This window comes from Lolium perenne, chromosome 2, assembly GCF_019359855.2.
Source record: "Lolium perenne isolate Kyuss_39 chromosome 2, Kyuss_2.0, whole genome shotgun sequence".
Taxonomy (NCBI): Eukaryota; Viridiplantae; Streptophyta; class Magnoliopsida; order Poales; family Poaceae; genus Lolium; species Lolium perenne.
Window position 1 is genome coordinate 318,221,978 of NC_067245.2, and position 24,375 is coordinate 318,246,352.

At 46.1% G+C, this 24,375-nt stretch overlaps 1 long non-coding RNA gene across 1 annotated transcript; it reads right to left on the reverse strand.

Annotated features, from left to right (window-relative positions):
- Positions 1-16,585: 16,585 nt before the first annotated feature.
- On the reverse strand, positions 16,586-18,359 carry LOC127336693 (uncharacterized). The gene is made up of 3 exons (XR_007873481.2): positions 18,033-18,359; positions 16,776-17,941; positions 16,586-16,663 (listed from the first exon to the last, which is right to left on the reverse strand). It is a non-coding gene; the product is annotated as an uncharacterized lncRNA (long non-coding RNA).
- Between the last annotated feature and the right edge of the window lie 6,016 nt (positions 18,360-24,375).

The following is a 24,375-nucleotide window of genomic DNA, read 5'->3' on the forward strand; positions in this document are numbered from 1 at the left end:
TTGGCCAACATCTCTCTTTTCCAAACTATTTGATGGCAAAAGCCTATTTTGGATGAGAATCCTTTCAAAAAACTCTGCCTTGGGTGGGCCCAAGTGTTCCAAACCATTGATCCCATAACTGTTCATGTGGTACTGAAGAATTATGCCTTGGTAAAATTAGATATTCCTATCAAATAGTGCATTTTTTCAAAAGTATTAGACAAACCGAGACATATTAACAGTTTAATTGAATAATTCACTGTTTATATCCTAATTAATTTCTTCAGCTGTGAATGGAGTTCTGATTCGAAATAGGTTAGGTTAGTTAAGTTAGTTTAGTCAGTTTTCTGGAGTGGTAGAATTGTGCGACCGTTCAAGGATACTTGTCGAGATTAGCTCAGTTCAACCATATACATTGGCACGCACTGCTTGTAGGTTCAGCTTAATGTGTCATTATCTCGTGGAAAAAATTTCCACCGGCCCATCCCTACATGAAAGCGCCTGAAATGTGTTTGACTACCCCACTCCTGAAGCTAGCTAGGAATCGGTACACGTTTCGCAATGCAATGGTTTCAACGACACGGTGAAGTCCAGCAACGATTGGTTTTAAACAGAAGGCCCTTGGTCCGGTTTTATATATAAAGCCATCACGGCAATCACAAAGTAGCGATACAACACACACTTCACATACTGGTACCTCCAAAGTGCTGATACCTCAATACAAATACGACAAGTCTGGTACCCAAGATAAACTCATAGATGTACTGCATGTAGATAGACATTTTGAAGATAGCGTCAGCCGGGCTGGAGATGAGGGAACCCTCGATAGCTAGCTTGTTGCGGATGTTCCAGAGCGCCCAGCATTGCGCTGCGAAAGTAAACCAAGCTATCCTACGGAGTCTACCCGACAAGCCGTTGGCAATGGCGACAAAGTCCGCAGCCCCTGCTGGGTTCCATGAGCAGGAGAGGAGTTCCCTGATTCCTGCCCACATAAATTTAGCGATGTGGCAAGTGAAGAAAATATGGTCGCAAGTTTCCCATTCACCACATAGGGCACATCGCCCATTCGATGGCCCATGCCGCTTGACTAATTGGTCCCTCGAGGGGAGTCTCCCCCGGATGAGTTGCCAGAGGAAGACCTGGATTTTTGGCGGAACCCTTGTGCGCCAAATTTCCTTAAAGTGTGTAATCGTCCCACCCCGGGACAACTTGGAGTACATCGAGCAGGTGGAGTACTCCCCAGATGGCTCTAGCGCCCATCGAACCACGTCAACGCCCTCAGAGGTCGGCGATAGGTCGAAGATTCTGCAGAGGTTGTCCCATTCCACCCTCTCTGCAAGGCCAGAGGTGCGCCGGAAGCGAATCGTCCAGCCACCGTTGGACCTAACCCCTTGAACGGTCGCGAAGTAGTTGTCGCAGCAGGCGAACAACCGAGGAAAGGTAAAGCGAAGGGGCCCCGTGCACGTCCACTAGTCCAACCAGAAGTAGGTCCTCTGCCCACTGCGAACCTGGTGCTTCGCACCCAACTTGAAGTACCATTTGATCTTCTGGATGACGTTCCAGAATTGTGATCCTTTGGTGGGTACCGCCGGGGACAAAAAGGTTGTGGTCCCCCAGGTACTTGGACCTAAGAAGGTCTGCCCATAGGCCTTCCTCGTTCTGATAGATCTTCCAGATCCATTTTAACATTAAGGCGATGTTCATGAACTTGGTGTTGAGGATCCCAACCCTCCAAACTCTCATGGTTTGCACACCGTGGCCCAGTCCACCATATGGTACTTCCGTTTGGAACCCACTCCCTCCCAAAATAAGTGGGAACGGTGCTTGTCCATTACCGCATGCGTCGTGTCATGCAGCAGATAGAGACCCATTGCGAACATCGGAAGGCTGGAGAGGCAGGAGTTGGTGAGCTCCAGTCTGCAGGCTGATGCAAGGAACAGACCCTGCCAAGGCTCCACCCTGTGGCCAACCTTCTCAGTGAGGAAGTTCCAGTCAGCAACTGAAATGGGGCGATCGCTGACGGGTAGGCCGAGATAGTGTAACGAGCGTCAGCCACTCTCTGACATTCCAGGTCGGAGACCCCTGTCACGACGACTTCACTGCTAGCGAAGTTGATCTTAAGCCCTGACATATTCTCGAAGCAGAGAAGCAGGAGCTTAAGGTTGGCCAACCCAATATCGGATGGTTCAATTAGAATCAAGGTGTCATCCGCATATTGGAGGTGGGTGATCCCTCCCGGGATCAGGTGGGGCACCACACCCTTGAGGTGCCCAGACTCGGTGGCCTGGCTATGATAGCCGCCAGGGAATCCACCATGAAGTTGAACAAGATCGGGGAAAGAGGGCCCCCTTGCCTCACACCCCGAGCATTCCTGAAGTTCTCCCCAATAACACCGTTCACGTTGACCGCGGTCTGGCCACCCGAGACCAGCTGCATTAAGCGATGAACGATCGTGGGGGAGAAACCCTTCCTCAACAGAACTTCTCTCAGGAATTCCTAGCTGACCTGATCGAAGGCTTTCTCGAAGTCTAGCTTGAGAAGGAGGCCCTTGAGTTTCTTAACCCTCAACTCATGGGAGATTTCATGAAGGGCGAGCACGCCCTCGTGCAGGCACCTCCCTTTGATGAAGGCCAATGGGCTGCGGTCGATAGTCCTATGCGCAAGAGGGGCGAGGCGGGTAGCGCAAGCCTTAGCAACGAATTTAAAAATAACATTGATCAGAGCAATAGGTCTAAACTGTTTGATGGTGTCCGCCCCCTGAACCTTCGGTATAAGAGAGATGACTCCAAAGTTAAGGCGCGCGATGTCGACCCTCCCTAGGGCAAAGTCGTTGAGGATCCGGAGGATAGGCCCTTTAAGAATGTCCCAGAATTTCTTGAAGAAGAGGACCGGTAACCCATCAGGGCCCGGGGCCGAGTCTGGTTTCATGCCCGCAAGCACCTCATCCAGCTCGTCCGGAGTGAAGGTGAGCTCCAAACTCCTGTTCTCCTCATCGGATATCCTCTGGACAGAGGGCCAAAGGTCCTGAGCTAGGGAGAAAGCCCTTTCCTCCCCCTCAGCGCCCATTAGGCCCTGGTAGAATTGGTAGACGTGCCCCATCATCTCGACCTGGTCCGAAATGTCCCCGTCATCAGTCACCAGGCGAGGGATGAGACTCTTCCTGCGCCTCCCATTGGCGAAGGCGTGGAAGAAGGTCGTACATGAATCCCCTTTAAGGGTCCATTGGAGTCTGCTGCACTGCCTCCAGTAGTCTTCCTCTACGCCGTCGAGCTGCACACGCTGATCCTCTAGAAAGTAACGGAGAGCCCAACCCTCCTCATCTAGACTAGAGGAGTGATGGCGTGTAACTCACACGTTCGTTGGGAACCCCAAGAGGAAGGTATGATGGGCACAACAACAAGTTTTCCCTCAGAAAGAAACCAAGGTTTATCGAACCAGGAGGAGCCAAGAAGCACGTTGAAGGTTGATGGCGGCGGGATGTAGTGCGGCGCAACACCAGGGATTCCGGCGCCAACGTGGAACCTGCACAACACAACCAAAGTACTTTGCCCCAACGAAACAGTGAGGTTGTCAATCTCACCGGCTTGCTGTAACAAAGGATTAACCGTATTATGTGGAAGATGATTGTTTGCAGAAAACAGTAGAACAGTATTGCAGTAGATTGTATTTCAGTATAGAGAATTGGACCGGGGTCCACAGCTCACTAGAGGTGTCTCTCCCATAAGATAAACAGCATGTTGGGTGAACAAATTACAGTTGGGCAATTGACAAATAAAGAGGGCATGACCATGCACATACATATTATGATGAGTATAGTGAGATTTAATTGGGCATTACGACAAAGTACATAGACCGCCATCCAGCATGCATCTATGCCTAAAAAGTCCACCTTCAAAGTTATCATCCGAACCCCTCCGGTATTAAGTTGCTAACAACAGACAATTGCATGAAGTATGACGCGTAATGTTATCTGTGACTACATCCGTGAACATAGCACCAATGTGTTATCCCTAGTGGCAACGGCACATCCACAACCTTAGAACTTTCATCCTTGTCCCAGATATCAATGGAGGCATGAACCCACTATCGAGCATAAATACTCCCTCTTGGAGTTACAAGCATCTACTTGGCCAGAGCATCTACTAGTAACGGAGAGCATGCAAGATCATAAACAACACATAGACATAACTTTGGTAATCAACATAACAAGTATTTTCTATTCATCGGATCCCAACAAACGCAACATATAGAATTACAGATAGATGATCTTGATCATGTTAGGCAGCTCACAAGATCCGACAATGAAGCACAATGGGGAGAAGACAACCATCTAGCTACTGCTATGGACCCATAGTCCAGGGGTAGACTACTCACACATCACTCCGGAGGCGACCATGGCGGCGTAGAGTCCTCCGGGAGATGAATCCCCTCTCCGGCAGGGTGCCGGAGGCGATCTCCTGGATCCCCCGAGATGGGATCGGCGGCGGCGGCGTCTCTGGAAGGTTTTCCGTATCGTGGCTCTCGGTACTGGGGGTTTCGCGACGGAGGCTTTAAGTAGGCGGAAGGGCAGGTCAGGAGGCGGCACGAGGGCCCCACACTACAGGTCGGCGCGGCCAAGGGGCAGGCCGCGCCGCCCTAGGGTGTGGGCGCCTCGTGGCCCCACTTCGTCTCCTCTTCGGTCTTCTGGAAGCTTCGTGGCAAAATAGGACCCTGGGCGTTGATTTCGTCCAATTCCGAGAATATTTCGTTACTAGGATTTCTGAAACCAAAAACAGCAGAAAACAGCAACTGGCACTTCGGCATCTTGTTAATAGGTTAGTTCCAGAAAATGCACGAATATGACATAAAGTGTGCATAAAACATGTAGATAATATCAATAATGTGGCATGGAACATAAGAAATTATCGATACGTCGGAGACGTATCAGCATCCCCAAGCTTAGTTCTGCTCGTCCCGAGCAGGTAAAACGATAACACAGATAATTTCTGGAGTGACATGCCATCATAACCTTGATCATACTATTTGTAAAGCATATGTAGTGAATGCAGCGATCAAAACAATGTATATGACATGAGTAAACAAGTGAATCATAAAGCAAAGACTTTTCATGAATAGCACTTCAAGACAAGCATCAATAAGTCTTGCATAAGAGTTAACTCATAAAGCAATAATTCAAAGTAAAGGCATTGAAGCAACACAAAGGAAGATTAAGTTTCAGCGGTTGCTTTCAACTTGTAACATGTATATCTCATGGATATTGTCAACATAGAGTAATATAATAAGTGCAATATGCAAGTATGTAGGAATCAATGCACAGTTCACACAAGTGTTTGCTTCTTGAGGTGGAGAGAAATAGGTGAACTGACTCAACATTGAAAGTAAAAGAATGGTCCTCCATAGAGGAAAAGCATCGATTGCTATATTTGTGCTAGAGCTTTGATTTTGAAAACATGAAACAATTTTGTCAACGGTAGTAATAAAGCATATGTATCATGTAAATTATATCTTATAAGTTGCAAGCCTCATGCATAGTATACTAATAGTGCCCGCACCTTGTCCTAATTAGCTTGGACTACTGGATCATCGCAATGCACATGTTTTGACCAAGTGTCACAAAGGGGTACCTCTATGCCGCCTGTACAAAGGTCTAAGGAGAAAGCTCGCATTGGATTTCTCGCTATTGATTATTCTCAACTTAGACATCCATACCGGGACAACATAGACAACAGATAATGGACTCCTCTTTTATGCATAAGCATGTAACAACAATTAATAATTTTCTCATATGAGATTGAGGATATATGTCCAAAACTGAAACTTCCACCATGGATCATGGCTTTAGTTAGCGGCCCAATGTTCTTCTCTAACAATATGCATGCTTAACCATAAGGTGGTAGATCGCTCTTACTTCAGACAAGACGAACATGCATAGCAACTCACATGAAATTCAACAAAGAGTAGTTGATGGCGTCCCCAGTGAACATGGTTATCGCACAACAAGCAACTTAATAAGAGATAAAGTGCATAATTACATATTCAATATCACAATAGTTTTTAAGCTATTTGTCCCATGAGCTATATATTGCAAAGGTGAATGATGGAATTTTAAAGGTAGCACTCAAGCAATTTACTTTGGAATGGCGGAAAATACCATGTAGTAGGTAGGTATGGTGGACACAAATGGCATAGTGGTTGGCTCAAGTATTTTGGATGCATGAGAAGTATTCCCTCTCGATACAAGGTTTAGGCTAGCAAGGCTTATTTGAAACAAACACAAGGATGAACCGGTGCAGCAAAACTCACATAAAAGACATATTGAAAATATTATAAGACTCTACACCGTCTTCCTTGTTGTTCAAACTCAATACTATAAATTATCTAGACCTTAGAGAAACCAAATATGCAAACCAAATTTTAGCATGCTCTATGTATTTCTTCATTAATGGGTGCAAAGCATATGATGCAAGAGCTTAAACATGAGCACAACAATTGCCAAGTATCACATTACCCAAGACATTATAGCAAATTACTACATGTATCATTTTCCAATTCCAACCATATAACAATTTAACGAAGAAGAAACTTCGCCATGAATACTATGAGTAGAGCCTAAGGACATACTTGTCCATATGCTACAGCGGAGCGTGTCTCTCTCCCATAAAGTGAATGCTAGGATCCATTTTATTCAAACAAAACAAAAAACAAAAACAAACCGACGCTCCAAGCAAAGCACATAAGATGTGATGGAATAAAAATATAGTTTCAGGGGAGGAACCTGATAATGTTGTCGATGAAGAAGGGGATGCCTTGGGCATCCCCAAGCTTAGACGCTTGAGTCTTCTTAGAATATGCAGGGGTGAACCACCGGGGCATCCCCAAACTTAGAGTTTTCACTCTCCTTGATCATGTTGCATCATACTCCTCTCTTGATCCTTGAAAACTTCCTCCACACCAAACTTAGAACAACTCATTAGAGGGTTAGCGACAATAAAAATTAACATGTTCAGAGGTGACACAATCATTCTTAACACTTCTGGACATTGCATAAAGCTACTGGACATTAATGGATCAAAGAAATTTATCCAACATAGCAAAAGAGGCAATGCGAAATAAAAGGCAGAATCTGTCAAAACAGAACAGTTTGTATTGACGAATTTTATCGAGGCACCAGACTTGCTCAAATGAAAATGCTCAAATTGAATGAAAGTTGCGTACATATCTGAGGATCACTCACGTAAATTGGCATAATTTTCTGAGTTACCAACAGAGAAAACAGCCCAGATTCGTGACAGCAAAGAAATCTGTTTCTGCGCAGTAATCCAAATCTAGTATGAACTTTTCTATCAACGACTTTACTTGGCACAACAAAACACTAAACTAAGATAACGAGAGGTTGCTACAGTAGTAAACAACTTCCAAGACACAAAATAAAAACAAAGTACTGTAGGTAAAAACATGGGTTGTCTCCCATAAGCGCTTTTCATTAACGCCTTTCAGCTAGGCGCAGAAAGTGTGTATCAAGTATTATCAAGAGACGAAGTGTCAACATCATAATTTGTTCTCATAATAGAATCAAAAGGTAACTTCATTCTATTTCTAGGGAAGTGTTCCATATCTTTCTTGAGAGGAAATTGATATTTTATATTACCTTCCTTCATATCAATGATAGCACCAACAGTTCGAAGAAAAGGTCTTCCCAATATAATGGGACAAGATGCATTGCATTCAATATCGAAGACAACAAAATCAACGGGGACAAGGTTATTGTTAACGGTAATGCGAACATTATCAACTTTCCCCAAAGATTTCTTTGTAGAATGATCAGCAAGATTAACATCCAAATAACAATTTTTCAGCGGTGGCAAGTCAAGCATATTATAAATTTTCTTAGGCATAACGGAAATACTTGCACCAAGATCACATAAAGCATTACAATCAAAATCTTTAACCTTCATCTTAATGATGGGCTCCCAACCATCCTCTAGCTTTTTAGGAATAGAGGCTTCACGCTCTAGTTTCTCTTCTCTAGCTTTTATGAGGGCAATTGTAATATGTTGCGTGAAAGCCAAATTTATAGCACTAGCATTAGGACTTTTAGCAAGTTTTTGCAAGAACTTTATAACTTCAGAGATGTTGCAATCATCAAAATTCAAACCATTATAATCTAAAGCAATGGGATCATCATCCACAATGTTGGAAAAAATTTCAGCAGCTTTATCACAGGCAGTTTCAGCAGTTTTAGCAGTTTCGGGCAGTTTCTCGCGCTTTGCATTAGAAGTGGAAATATTGCTAACACCAATTCTTTTATTATTAATAGTAGGAGGTGCAGCAACATGTGTAGCATTAGCATTACGAGTGGTGGTAATAGTCCAAACTTTAGCTACATTCTTCTCTTTAGCTAGTTTTTCATTTTCTTCTCTATCCCACCTAGCACGCAGTTCAGCCATTAATCTTATATTCTCATTAATTCTAACTTGGATGGCATTTGCTGTAGTAACAATTTTATTTTCAATATCCCTATTAGGCATAACTTTCGATTTTAAAAGATCTACATCAGCAGCAAGACTATCGACTTTAGAAGCAAGTATATCAATTTTCCCAAGCTTTTCTTCAACAGATTTGTTAAAAGCAGTTTGTGTACTAATAAATTCTTTAAGCATGGCTTCAAGTCCAGGGGGTGAACTCCTATTATTGTTGTAAGAATTACCATAGCCGTTGCCATTATTATAAGGATATGGCCTATAGTTGTTACTAGAATTGTTCCGGTAGGCATTGTTGTTGAAATTATTATTTTTAATGAAGTTCACATCAACATGTTCTTCTTGTGCAACCAATGAAGCTAAAGGAACATTATTAGGATCAATATTAGTCCTATCATTCACAAGCATAGACATAATAGCATCAATCTTATCACTCAAGGAAGAGGTTTCTTCGACAGAGTTTACCTTCTTACCTTGTGGAGCTCTTTTCGTGTGCCATTCAGAGTAGTTGATCATCATATTATCAAGAAGCTTTGTTGCTTCACCAAGAGTGATGGACATAAAGGTACCTCCAGCAGCTGAATCCAATAAATTCCGCGAAGAAAAATTTAGTCCTGCATAGAAGGTTTGGATGATCATCCAAGTAGTCAGTCCATGGGTTGGGCAATTTTTAAGCAGAGATTTCATTCTTTCCCATGCTTGTGCAACATGTTCAGTATCCAATTGTTTAAAATTCATTATGCTACTCCTCAAAGATATAATTTTAGCAGGGGGATAATATCTACCAATAAAAGCATCCTTGCATTTAGTCCATGAATCAATACTATTCTTAGGCAGAGATAGCAACCAATCTTTAGCTCTTCCTCTTAATGAGAAAGGGAACAATTTTAATTTTATAATGTCACCATCTACATCTTTATACTTTTGCATTTCACACAATTTAACAAAATTATTAAGATGGGCAGCAGCATCATCAGAACTAACACCAGAAAATTACTCTCGCATAACAAGATTCAGTAAAGCAGGTTTAATTTCAAAGAATTCTGCTGTAGTAGCAGGTGGAGCAATAGGTGTGCATAAGAAATCATTATTATTTGTGGTTGTGAAGTCACACAACTTAGTATTTTCAGGGGTAGCCATTTTAGCCACAGTAAATAAAGCAAACTAGATAAAGTAAATGCAAGTAACTATTTTTTTTGTATTTTTGATATAGCAAATAAGATAACAAATAAAGTAAAACTAGCAACTAATTTTTTTGTATTTTGATTTAGTGCAGCAAACAAAGTAGTAAATAAAACTAAGCAAGACAAAAACAAAGTAAAGAGATTGGGAAGTGGAGACTCCCCTTGCAGCGTGTCTTGATCTCCCCGGCAACGGCGCCAGAAAAAGAGCTTGATGGCGTGTAACTCACACGTTCGTTGGGAACCCCAAGAGGAAGGTATGATGCGCACAGCAGCAAGTTTTCCCTCAGAAAGAAACCAAGGTTTATCGAACCAGGAGGAGCCAAGAAGCACGTTGAAGGTTGATGGCGGCGGGATGTAGTGCGGCGCAACACCAGGGATTCCGGCGCCAACGTGGAACCTGCACAACACAACCAAAGTACTTTGCCCCAACGAAACAGTGAGGTTGTCAATCTCACCGGCTTGCTCTAACAAAGGATTAACCGTATTGTGTGGAAGATGATTGTTTGCAGAAAACAGTAGAACATTATTGCAGTAGATTGTATTTCAGTATAGAGAATTGGACCGGGGTCCACAGTTCACTAGAGGTGTCTCTCCCATAAGATAAACAACATGTTGGGTGAACAAATTACAGTTGGGCAATTGACAAATAAAGAGGGCATGACCATGCACATACATATTATGATGAGTATAGTGAGATTTAATTGGGCATTACGACAAGGTACATAGACCGCCATCAAGCAGGCAGCTATGCCTAAAAAGGCCACCTTCAAAGTTATCATCCGAACCCCCTCCAGTATTAAGTTGCTAACAACAGACAATTGCATTAAGTATTGCGCGTAATGTAATCAGTAACTACATCCTTGAACATAGCACCAATGTTTTATCCCTAGTGGCAACAGCACATCCACAATCTTAGAACTTTACATCCTTGTCCCAGGATATCAATGGAGGCATGAACCCACTATCGAGCATAAATACTCCCTCTTGGAGTTACAAGCATCTACTTGGCCAGAGCATCTACTAGTAACGGAGAGCATGCAAGATCATAAACAACACATAGACATAACTTTGATAATCAACATAACAAGTATTCTCTATTCATCGGATCCCAACAAACGCAACATATAGAATTACAGATAGATGATCTTGATCATGTTAGGCAGCTCACAAGATCCGACAATGAAGCACAATGGGGAGAAGACAACCATCTAGCTACTGCTATGGACCCATAGTCCAGGGGTAGACTACTCACACATCACTCCGGAGGCGACCATGGCGGCGTAGAGTCCTCCGGGAGATGAATCCCCTCTCCGGCAGGGTGCCGAAGGCGATCTCCTGGATCCCCCGAGATGGGATCGGCGGCGGCGGCGTCTCTGGAAGGTTTTCCGTATCGTGGCTCTCGGTACTGGGGGTTTCGCGACGGAGGCTTTAAGTAGGCGGAAGGGCAGGTCAGGAGGCGGCACGAGGGCCCCACACTACAGGTCGGCGCGGCCAAGGGGCAGGCCGCGCCACCCTAGGGTGTGGGCGCCTCGTGGCCCCACTTCGTCTCCTCTTCGGTCTTCTGGAAGCTTCGTGGCAAAATAGGACCCTGGGCGTTGATTTCGTCCAATTCCGAGAATATTTCGTTACTAGGATTTCTGAAACCAAAAACAGCAGAAAACGACAGCGGCACTTCGGCATCTTGTTAATAGGTTAGTTCCAGAAAATGCACGAATATGACATAAAGTGTGCATAAAACATGTAGATAATATCAATAATGTGGCATGGAACATAAGAAATTATCGATACGTCGGAGACGTATCAAGGAGTCAGCAAGAGTGTCCAGCTCCTTAAGCTGTGAGAGGAGGCTATCCCTCGCCTCCCTCTTTTGCTTGCCTAAATTGCCCCCCCCCCCCACCCGCGGAGGTGCTGGCGGAGGCATCTCGCAATGCACTGGCAGAGGTCAATGCTGCATCGGTGAGGCCCCCGCTCCTGGATGCAGAAGATCAGCTTATCCTTGATCATCTGCTCAAAGCTGGATACCCTCAGCCACCAAGATTGGAAGAAGAATCTCGCCGGCCGGCGAATCCCCTGTTCACCGTCTTCAAGGAGGAGAGGATTGTGCTCGGATCCCACTCGAGTGACCGCCATAAGAGAGCACAGAGGGAAGAGCATCTCTCAAGAAGTAGAGACGAAGACCCTATCCAGGACCGAGCGAATGGGTGAGAGTTGCTTGTTGGTCTAGGTGAACCTGGCCCCGGTCCTGTTGAGCTCTCTAAGGGAAAGGTAAGCAATGGCGTCGTGGAATTGGCGCACCCTTGGCCAATTAATATTGTCATTGCTCTTATCCCCGGGTCCACGAATGAGATTGAAATCGCCCCCAACAACGAGAGGGAACCTACAGCTCACCACCTCGGAAGAAAGCTCCTCCAAGAACTCCCTAGTCCTGGAGTGATCAGCCGGGCCGTAGACTAGAATGCAAGTCCACTTGACCTTGCAGCTGCGATGGAAGAGGTCGGCGCTAATGAAGAACCTCCCCTTCCTCCAGGTCGCCAACTCGAAGCATTCATCGCGGAACCCCAGGAGCATCCCCCGGATTGTCCTGTGGCCGGCAGCCAATTCCAGCAGAATTGGCCGCCGCATTCCAGGCTCCGAAGTTCCGAGTCCGAGAAATCTTGTCGGACCGTCTCTTGAAGGCCTAGAATGTCGATCATGTCGCGTAGCATGTATTCGCGGAGCTGGGTGCAATGCCCTTGTGCCCCAAACCCCCGAAGGTTGTAGATAAGGGCTTTCATTTGGGGGCGCGCTTCTTGTACTGTCTCTTGGAGACAGCCAGAGCAGGGGCCTTAGCACACGAACGTCTTGGACGGAAGCGCGGAGGCGCAGACACAGCATCTGGCCCCGCGGTGAGCGCGTGCGCCTTAGAAGCAGACACAGCAAAAAATTGGTCGATCTCTATATCTTCAGAACCACTCGCTGAGTAATACAGTACTACTATTATCGAGTTTGTTTTCTCCGTGATCGACGGTGACAATCCTGTCATCTACCCCTGCATGGTTGGAAGATCTTGGTCCGGTGACGTGAGAGACAAGAAGGGGCTGACGGCATATATGACGATTTTGGTTAAGAAATGCCTGTCAAATGTCAAAGTTTTCAACGTCATGCACGTACTTCTCTGTCTTCCAAAGAGTTGTGGCTTTATTCCTGTGGAGATATTGTTGCTTTTCCTTTAACAATGCATGTAATCTGCACGGCCGCAGGTATATCACCTTTTGTTGCTAATTGGTAGGCAGCCGCTCTAATCCAAAGAAAAGGTTATGCACCGGTGATTAGTTCATCCTCATCGATCGTGGTGCTGCATTCACAGCTATCGTAGGAGAAAAAAGGGTAAAATCCATGTATGCAGTTCGTTCACGAGTCCTAGCATCTGATGAGGACTTGATACGTTGTTAATCAATTGCAGGTCTTAATCCACCGCCCACTCCGTTGTGGCTTCCTTAACTTATGTATGTAAATACAGTTTGAGGTTGAGCCTGCAAATCTGCAGAGCGACTTGTGTCTCGGTCGTTGTATTTTATCTTTCCTTCGACAGGAGGAGTGAAGTTGTAGGGAAATTAGAATACATCGGACTGCGACTGCAGACGTAATGCAGAGGATTATAATGTCATGATATAACAGCCCGGTCTCATCTGATCCTGCGTGCATCTGTACCTGTATGGCCGTGCGGTTTGCCCGGCCAGCGCATGGGAATTTAGGATGTCTCCGGTCGCGACCCCCAAACAGTTTCCCAAAGGGATTTGGGGCATGCTATACAAAAAAATGTTCTCAGCCGCGTCTCCCAAAGCCGTTTTTTGTTCGGCGCGACTCAATACGGTGTCCAGCGTCCCGAGCCCGTCCCCGCTACACAGGGGACGCTCCGGAGACGCCGGACAAACCGAAAAGCGAGGCGAAGCGACGTGGGCCCGACCCGTCAGCGGCACAGAGAAAATTCGTCCACCGCTCCCGCCTAATCGCGCCTCTCGCGCCACATCGCTCCTCTCCCGCCGCACATTTCTGTCATCCCAACATATTTGACCTATCCCGCCCGCCGATTCATTTCTCCCTCCCGCCATCGCTACGTTGTTCCTCCCGCCGCCACCCTCTCCCCATCCATGGCACCACCGACTGCCCCCAAAAAATGGCCAAGAAAGGGACCAAGAAGCCGCCGAGCAATGAGACGAAAGGGGCGAAGGCTCCCTTCGCGAAGCCGCGGAAGACGCCGGCTCCGAAGAAGAAGCCGGAAGGTTGAACCGATTATCAGTGGCGTCAAGACTGTCTGCGCCGGAAGTTGTCGACAGCGGAGCGGAAAGGACGGAGGGCGGCGCAGCTGGAGAAGAAGACGTTGGCGGCGCGCGCGCACCAGCACGCGCTGGCCGGGTGTATCGCTGCCACCAACGCGAGCCCATGGAGTACGACGTTGCCGCCGTACATTCCGGGAGTGATGTCCCCGTTGACATCCGGGTTCTACAACGACGACCCCTCCGCCACTCCCGGGTGCGTGACGCCAAACTTGTCGCCGCGGTACGAGAATGCGCTGCCTCATGGCGGCTTCAATCCCAACACTATGTTCTACTCCCTGACGTACGAGCCAGGACCCGGTCTGGAGGGCGCCCTGTTCAATGGCCGCAGGGGCCCACTCGAATTCGACGGCGCTGGTGCTGAGGAGGAGGAGGAGGAGGGGGAGGGGGAGGGGGACGGGGTGGAGGAGGGGGTGGAGGATGGCGATGATCTCGTGGAGGTTGACACAGACGGCGTGAAGAAGAAGAAGGCGTCGGGCACAAGAGACCCCAAGTGGACGGTTCTGGAGGATCAATGTCTGTGTGAGTGGTCGGTGACGGTGAGCCATGACTCCATCATCGGTGCCAACCAAAAATACGGGAAGTATTGGGCGAGGATCAAGGCCGAGTTCGATGAACGCAAGCTCATCAACAAAGACTAAAACAAAGTGACAATGAAGAGGAGCCAAAAGGCAATGCCGACGTGATGGGCCATCATTCAGGCATCGGTGAACATGTTCCATGGTACCATCATGACTTAGAGACCAGAGGCGACAGCGGCGCCGACGCCGCCCAACTGGTACGACTCTTTATTACATAATCTGTAGCGCCTACAATGTGTTCGATGAAATGATTGTGCTTCCTTTGGTTAGTTTGACTAGGCCATGGATTTGTACCGGAAGAACTCGGATGGGCATAAGTCGTTCGCACTGATGCATTGCTATAGCAAGCTCAAGATGAACCACAAATGGAGGGTGACGCGCATTTCGTTGTCGAAGGGGAAATACGCCATTGATCTGGATGCGCCCCTGGCAACATCGGCAGGGCTCCCTATCGGCAACAAGGCTGCCAAGGCCACCTTGGCTGATGCTGCGTCGGCCGAGAAGACGCAGGCGTCGCTCACGCAGTGCCTCGTTGAGGTCTCCCCGACCTTGCTCTCCCGCGACAAAAAGGCCGAGGAAAGGTGGGTGGCGCTGCTCAAGAGGCAAGAGGAGAAGATGGAGCTGAAGAAACGCAGGGACGACATGTCCCTGCTGAGAGCGTCAACAGAAGGAATGTCTTCCCGGACGTGGGCGGCGCACAACTTCTTCAAAGGCCAGATCCTCGACGACATCGAAGCCAAAATGGCGGCGGCCCAGGCAGCGGCAGCGGCCCCAACCCCGGAGCAAGAGCCGGCAGACGCATCCGCTACTACACCTGCATCGGCCTCTGCCTCGACGGGTAGATCACGACGAGTTCATCGTGATCGACGGGCCTACGTCAACTCAGGATGCGCCGTCGGCGTCGGCATCGCCCTACCCCAACCCCTTCTTTTAATTCATCCGTCGGCCTGTAATATGATCGCGCGCCCAATACTTTGATCGCCGCTACTCTGATCGCGACGACTTCGGCGGGAACGATCTCTTTTGAATGCAAACTATTTGAATTCCTCATTGGGAACTGCCTTTGGGGGACGCGACTGGGGAGCGACGTCCCCCAAACATGGCACGAACAAAATTCGTCCCCCAAACGCTCGATCCGACGCCGTTTGGGGGACGCGGCTGGAGATGCTCTTAGAGCTGGTTTAATGGGCCCTTTTTTCTACTTATGCTTTCACTCTCATTGTGGACTCCAGTTTTGTCCTAATGTTGCTGCAACGCATCGCCATTGAAAGATTCCTTTGATTTATAGAATTTGTATATAAACTGTATATAATTTGAATTTTATGAAAAAAAAATATTGCTTGATCCGTAGGACAATGTCCTATAGAAAAAAAACATAAGATTATACCTCATAAAAAATTCTTTTGCTACAATCAAACACATTTCATCTTTTCATTTTTTCGATAATGGGCACTCTATTTCATCTTTTCAGAGAATTTAATTAAACATGACATCTTAATCCTATATTTTTCATTCCTATGTTTTTCCTATCTATAATTCAAAGGAGCCCTAACTTTGTTCCAATTATTCTGTAAAAACGCCCCGGTCAAAGTCCCCAGGGGAAGACCTGAATGCACTCAAAGTTGAAACGGTCCGGTAAAGACAGAAAAGAACAAAGGCGATGGTATAGCCACCTTTCTGCATTGACGGGATCGGCCTTGTTTCGCATGTTTACCGTGACTGACTGCCAGGGAAGAACTGGTACTGGAGTTGGAGTCCACCTGACAAGCCGCCCAGATTCTGGATACGCCGTTCGGAGAGACGCCGAATCCGGCCTGGCGAGCATGCATTATTCCCGACCGGTTGCTCGATTTGCACAAGCTATCGACGAATCCGCACGTTCTAAGAACGGTTGTGGCGGTCAAGAACTAGAACTGGCTTCCGCACGTTCTGAGAAAGGTTGATGGCGGCTGGAAATGTCGGAAGCCATTTGCCGTACGGCACGGACAAGGCAAGAAGTCAGTTGTACTGTTAGCGAGAGATCCAGCGACGTACGTACGGCACGGACCAGTGGCGGAGCCAGGAATTGAGACGAGGGGGGTCGAACATATAGGCTATAATTTTTTTGAAGCAGAGAAAGAAGTCTGTATAACAGAATACATGGCTTCGAACATTCAGTTTTCACAATTCAGGAAATACAACTAGCAAAAACATGAAAATAATAAGAACTTAAAAACTAGGCAACTAGTATCATACCATCAAGTTGTATCTATGCCAGGAAGACGAAATTGTCGAGGTAGATGACCTCGACGTTCCTTGTAGGAATGAAAACGCAACATAATCTTCTTGTCATCAACTTTTGTAAATATCTCTTTCTCAACATAGCAAATCAGCAAGTCATTGAGCCAATCATCACCCATCCTGTTTCGAAGATCTGTCTTTATAATATTCATGGCTGAGAATACTCTCTCAACTGATGCTGTTGCCACAGGTAATGTCAATGCAAGTGTAATGAGGCGATAGACCAATGAAAATATCAAATGATGTCCATTTTGAACCAACTTGAGAGCAAGACCACTTAGACTATCACAAGCTAAGAACTCGGGGCTTCTCTTCATTACATCAATGTATATGTTCAGTTGGTCACTTAGAAGATAGCAATCATGTGAAGAGAAATCAACAAAATACATACTTGCAAGCTCAACTAGCTTGTCATGATCAAATCTGCTAAATGAGTCTCTAGGATCAAGGCAAGCAATGCACTTTAATAAGCGTGTAGAAGTCTCGCCAAATCTGTTGTTCATCTCAACAATGTTTCTATCAAGCACCTCATTGAAGATTTGTATCTTGTAATGATGCAAGCAAGTAACCATCTTGCGTGAGCTCCTTGGATAACCCCTAGCATAAATGTTATCATCCATATTTGGCACTACAATATTTCTTCCACCACAAAAGTTAGTAGCGGCCATCAAGAGAGTCTCTCATCCATCATCTCTCAACTTCTGCATTAGACTTTTCACAGAGACAATCATGTTCATAGCGCAAACTATATTCTGATCCTTTTGTTGCAATGCGTATGATAGATCATTTGTTAAACCAAGCAATCGAAGCATCAAATGCAAGATAAAAACAAATTCAAAGGTTTCCATGTTGATCATATAACCTGAAGCCAAACCTCTCTCCTCGGCATCTGTCCCATCATGAGAAATGCTATCAAGCACGGAAATCACTAAATCCCACATTTGATGAATCCGGATTAGAGTTCTATGGTGTGACCCCCAACGTGTATCACCTGGTCTTGCTAAACTTGTCTCTGGATGTTGGCCTCTTCCTGGCAAGATCTCCCCATTCTCTAGCAGTGATACCATATGATCATGATGCTTTTGCAACAACGCATCTTTCTTCTTACAAGAGGCACTCACCTACAAAAAAAATGTCCATTTAGAAATTAGAATGCCAATTTAAGTGACCAATGACCAATCTTATTTAAATGGCCAATGTACAGGGACTAACCATGCTGACAATCTTATTTAAGTGGCCAAAAAAATCACCAATAGCTAGAACACCTTTCACAACAGCCACAACCACCAACTGCAATTGGTGGGCAAAGCAATGGACATAAAAAGCATGAGGGTTTTGAGCCAACACCAAGGTTTTTAAACCATGTAGCTCCCCGCGCATATTCGATGCACCATCATATCCTTGTCCTCTTAATCTAGACATGGATAAATTATGCTTAGCAAACATTACATCCAAAGATGCTTTCAAAGAAGCCGATCTAGTATCAACAACATGCATAACTCCAAGCAATCTTTCCAAAACCTCTCCTTTTCCATTGACAAACCTACAAGCAAGACCATATATTCAATAAACTAGCACACTAGCATTTCCATGTTGAGAAACTAGAAATGTGTAATAACAAGTAACTAACCTCACCATCACAGCCATTTGCTCTTTAACCGATACATCACGAGACTCATCAACAAGTAGAGAGAAGCTAGCATTTTCAAGCTCACTCATTATGACTTCCATAGTCTCTTCCGCACATGCTTGTGATATATCTTGTTGGATTTCATGAGATGTCAATTGACAATTGCCAGGAGCATTTTCATTGATCACATCCGCTACCTCCTTGCATCTTGCGCCATACGAATCCAACAACTCACGGAAATTACCCTTGTTCCTAGAAGTGCTAGACTCATCATGCCCACGACCCCCTGGTGGCGCCGCCGTTGCCACGGACTGTACTCATAGTCCATACCCACACACCCAGCTTAGCACCCAAGTCGGCCAAGATGGTCGGAACGCAATATAGCCAGATGTCATCGACGACGACTCTACCGGCAAGTCGTTGCACAGCCACTCGGCCATTCCCCGCGCCAACGAATCGACTCCCAACCTGGTCACGGTCCACACAGCCACGAACGGGCAAGATCGCGAGTCCAGGCAGTTCGAGCCCAAGAAGAACTTTTGAGTAACATATTGTATAGGTATATGTCCCCGTGTTTTGCCAGGGTTGTACCTGTAATTGTACATGTGTCCGCTTATATATATATATGAGCAGCCGGCCCTATTGGTGCTGTGCAATCTCCAATATCTCTTCTACATGGTATCAGAGACCCTTCGGGTCCTGCCCTAGCCGCCGCCCCCCCACCCTTGGGCGCCGCCGGCTCCTCTCCTCCCAAGCGCTAGCCGCCGCCCCTCCCCGAGCGCCACCGGCCTCCTCTCCTCCCAAGCCCTAGCCGCCGCCCTCCCCACCCCGGGCGCCGCCCGCCCCCACCCCAACCCTAGCCCTAGCCGCTTCCGCTCCCACCACCACCACCGCTTCTGCCATGGCCGTCTTCTCCTCCTCCGTCTCCAGCTTCGACTCCTCCCACTCCGGCAGCAGCAACCCCTTCGCCGGCCTCTCCGTCGCCGTCATCCGCGACATCCCCATCGCCGAGCGCGTGCCGGTGAAGCTCTCCACCACCGCTGCCAACTTCTTCCCTTGGAAGACCTACTTCGGGCTGCTCTTCCGCGAGTATGATCTCCTCGATCACGTCGACGGCACCATCGACCTCCTCGCCATGCCGCACGACTCCGAGTGGCTTGCCATCGACGCCACCATCATCCGCTGGTTCTACCAGACCGTCTCCAACGACATCTTTCGCACCGTCATCCGCGACGGCGACTCCGCCCAAACGGTCTGGGCTAAGATCACCGGCCTCTTCACCGACAACAAAATCCAGCGGGTCACTTTCCTCCAGCATGAGTTCTTCGGCACCCACCAGAACGACCTGTCTCTCGACGAGTACGCTCTCAAGCTGAAGAGCCTCTCCGACGAGCTCCGTGACTTGGAGTTTCCGATCGATGACAAGATCATGCTCTCCACCCTGTTGGCGGGTCTCGGCGAGGATCTCAGCAACGCCGCCTCCAACCTCACGCTCCTCACCACACCCACCTTCGAGCAGTCCGTGGCCTACCTGCGCCTCGAGGAGCGCCGCCTCAAGCATCTCCGGGCTCGGGCGTCCCACACCGCCTTCATCGCCGGCTTCTCTCGCGGTGCTTCGACTCCCGCGCCTCGCCCCCCGCGCCTCGCCCCACGGGTCCGCCACCGGGCTTCCCCGCAGCCAGTCACCAGGCCGGCCCGTCCGGTCACCAGGCCGGCCAGACCGGCCGTGGACCGACCACGCCGGCGCCCAAGCTGGACAGACCGGCGCCTGGACCGGGCAGGCAGCCCCTTCTGGCGACGGTCGCCGCGGCCGTCGTCGCCGTGGCGGTGGTGGCAACGGCGGTGGCAATGCTGGTGCCAACGTCCCTGCGCCTGATACGTCCAATTTGCATCACTATTTTATATCATAATTTGCTGTTATTCATTGATATATTTCATATTTGGAGATAATACTTATGTTATTTCATCTATTTTGCATGTTTCATGATTATTGGAGGATCGCGCACCGGAGTCAGGATTCTGCTGGAAAAAGCGCCGTCAGAATGCAATATTTCGGAAGATCAACAGTTGACGGAAATTATATGAAAAATCCTATTTTTTCAGAAGACGAAGGGAGCCAGAAGGGGGAGCCGAGGGGAACCGAGGTGGGCCCACCCCATAGGCCGGCGCGGCCCAAGGCCTGGCCGCGCCGCCCTGTGAGGAGGGGGCCCACAACCCCCTCTCGCCTCCTTTTCTTCGCGTACGCCTTCGTCCCGAAAACCTAAGCTCCAGGGGTACATCGCGAAGAGCCACAGCCGCCTCTGCGGGGCGGAGAACACCAGAGAGAAAAGAACTCTCCGGCAGGCTGAGATCCGCCGGGGAAATTCCCTCCCGGAGGGGGAAATCGACGCCATCGTCACCGTCATCGAGCTGGACATCATCTCCATCACCATCATCATCATCTTCATCATCATCACCGCCGTCTCCACCGCTGCACGCCGTCACTGCTGTAACAATTTGGGTTTGATCTTGATTGTTTGATAGGGGAAACTCTCCCGGTGTTGATTTCTACTTGTTATTGATGCTATTGAGTGAAACCATTGAACCAAGGTTTATGTTCAGATTGTTATTCATCATCATATCACCTCTTATCATGTTCCATATGATGTCTCGTGAGTAGTTCGTTTAGTTCTTGAGGACATGGGTGAAGTCTAAATGTTAGTAGTGAAGTATGGTTGAGTAATATTCAATGTTATGATATTTAAGTTGTGGTGTTATTCTTCTAGTGGTGTCGTGTGAACGTCGACTACACGACACTTCACCTTTATGGGCCTAGGGGAATGCATTTTGTACTCGTTTGCCAATTGCGGGGTTGCCGGAGTGACAGAAACCTGAGCCCCCGTTGGTATATCGATGCAGGAGGGATAGCAGGATCTCAGAGTTTAAGGCTGTGGTTAGATTTATCTTAATTACTTTCTTGTAGTTGCGGATGCTTGCAAGGGGTATAATCACAAATATGTATTAGTCCTAGGAAGGGCGGTACATTAGCATAGGTTCAGCCACACAACACTTATCAAAACAATGAAGATTAATTAGCCGTATGTAGCGAAAGCACTAGACTAAAATCCCGTGTGTCCTCGAGAACGTTTGGTTATTATAAGTAAACAAACCGGCTTGTCCTTTGTGCTAAAAAGGATTGGGCCACTCGCTGCAATTATTACTCTCGCACTTTACTTACTCGTACTTTATTCATCTGTTACATCAAAACCCCCTGAATACTTGTCTGTGAACATTTACAGTGAATCCTTCATCGAAACTGCTTGTCAACACCTTCTGCTCCTCGTTGGGATCGACATTCTTACTTATCGAAGATACTACGATACACCCCCTATACTTGTGGGTCATCAAGACTATTTTCTGGCGCTGTTGCCGGGGAGTGAAGCGCTATTGGTAAGTGGAATTGGTAAGGGAAATTTCTACTGTTTGTGCTGATTTTATTTCTGCCTGCTGCTATAATTCATTATGGAGAGATCTTCTCTTGAGTGTTTATTTGGGAAATCTACTACTACTGCAAAGGTAGTGGATGAGGCGCCAGGTAAGGAAGAAATACCATACAAAATACCTATGAAAATTATTGAACGTGTAGTGGATAACCGTTATACAGGGGATGGAACTGTCCACCCTGGAGATCATTTACTGTTCTTACATGAATTATGCGGTTTATTCAAGTGTGCAGGTATTGCTATGGATGAAGTGAGGAAGAAACTATTCTCTATATCGTTGTCTGGTAAAGCGGCGCATTGGTATAAATTACTGGATAATGGGGATTCTCTTGAATGGAATGATATTGTGCCCCGGTTTTATTCTAAGTTCTATCCTCCAAGTGAGATTCACAAAGATCGGAATCGCATATATAATTTTTGGCCTCATGAAGGAGAGAGTATTTCCCAAGCGTGGGGGAGATTGAAGTCTTTAATGCTCAAATGCCCCATTCATGAGCTTCCTGGTAATATTATTATTGATAATTTCTATGCAAGACTTTCTTTTCAAGACAAGACCTTGCTGGATACTTCTTGTTCAGGATCATTTACACGCAACAAGGAAGAGTTTAAAAGGGACCTTCTTAATCGGATCCAAGAAAATACTGAAAGATGGGAGAACGACAAGGATAGAGAATCAGGTATAAATTATGATTATAAATGCATTGAAGCTTTTATGGATACTGATAAATTTCGTAATATGAGTGCTACTTATGGTCTTGATTCTCAAGTTGCTGCAAATCTTTATAAAGCTTTTGCTTCTCATTATGAATTGCCTAAGAAGAACTTTGATAAGTATCATGAACCGTATAAAGATAAAATTGATTCGTCTATAAATAAATGTGTTGTAGTGGAAACTGTTGATCATGTTATTCCTGAAGCTTATATTGAAAAAACTCCTTTCCCTGCTAAAATGAAGGAGTACTCTGTTATAAATAGTGCGGTTCATAAAAGTGAAAAGAAACCTATAGAACCTGAAGAACAAATAAAAGTTGAAACTGCTGTTGCAATTATTAAAGATCTTGTGACTAAAAATGTGGAGGATGGTCATATTATTTTCTGTGAAGATGCCTCTAATATTGTTTCACATCCTAATAAGTCCAAGCAAGCTAGTGTTCCTATGCTATCTGTTAGAATTGGTGATCATTGTTATTATGGTTTATGTGATATTGGTGCAAGTATTAGTGCTATTCCTTATGAGCTTTACACGGAGATTATGCACGAAATTGGTTCTTGTGAACTTGAAGATATTGATGTGGTTATTCGGCTGGCTAATAGAGAAACTATCTCTCCAATTGGTATCGTTCGAGATGTGGAAGTTCTATGTGGTAAGATTAAATATCCTGCTGACTTTTTGGTACTTGGTTCTGCTGCTAGTAAATATTGTCCTATCATTTTTGGTAGACCTTTTTAAATACTTGTGGAGCTATTATAGATTGCAAGAAAGAGAAAATTTTGACTAAATTTGCTGGTGAATCTTATGAGTTTAACTTCTCTAAATTTACCAAAACTCCTTATAAAATTGATTCGCCTAATAGTGATTTTAAAGTTGAACAGTGTGCATCTATTGCTCTTACTCCTAGTAATCCTTTGCAGCAACATTTGGAGAATAGTGAGAGTGAAGCTTTTAGGGAAGAAAGAGATGAGCTTGATGAAATTTTCCTTCGTCAACCTATTCTTAAGCATGATTTACCGGTGGAAGATCTGGGTAGAACACCACCACCAAAGGAAGATCCTGTCTTTGATTTAAAACCATTGCCTGATAATCTTAAATATGCTCATATTGATGATAAGAAAATATATCCTATTATTATTAGTTCTAAGCTTTCAGAGTTTGAAGAAGAAAGGTTATTGGAAATACTGAAGAAACACCGAGGTGCTATTGGCTACACTCTTGATGACTTGAAGGGGATTTCTCCCTCTATTTGCCAACACGCCATTAATATGGAAGATGATGCGAAGCCTGTTGTTGAACCTCAGCGTCGTCTAATTCCTAAGATGAAGGATGTGGTAAGAAATGAGGTATTAAGACTCCTTGAAGCTGGTATTATATATCCTATTGCTGATAGTAGATGGGTTAGTCATGTGCATTGTGTTCCTAAGAAAGGAGGAATGATTTGTTGTGCCTAATGATAATGATGAGCTCATACCTCAAAGAGTAGTTGTAGGGTATAGAATGTGCATTGATTATCGAAAAGTTAATAAGGTTACTAAGAAAGATCATTACCCTTTGCCTTTTATTGATCAAATGTTAGAAAGGTTATCTAAAAATACTCATTTTTGCTTTGTTGATGGTTATTCTGGGTTTTCACAAATTGCTGTAAAAACTAAAGATCAAGAGAAAACCACTTTCACTTGTCCCTATGGAACTTATGCTTATAGGCGTATGCCTTTTGGTTTATGTAAT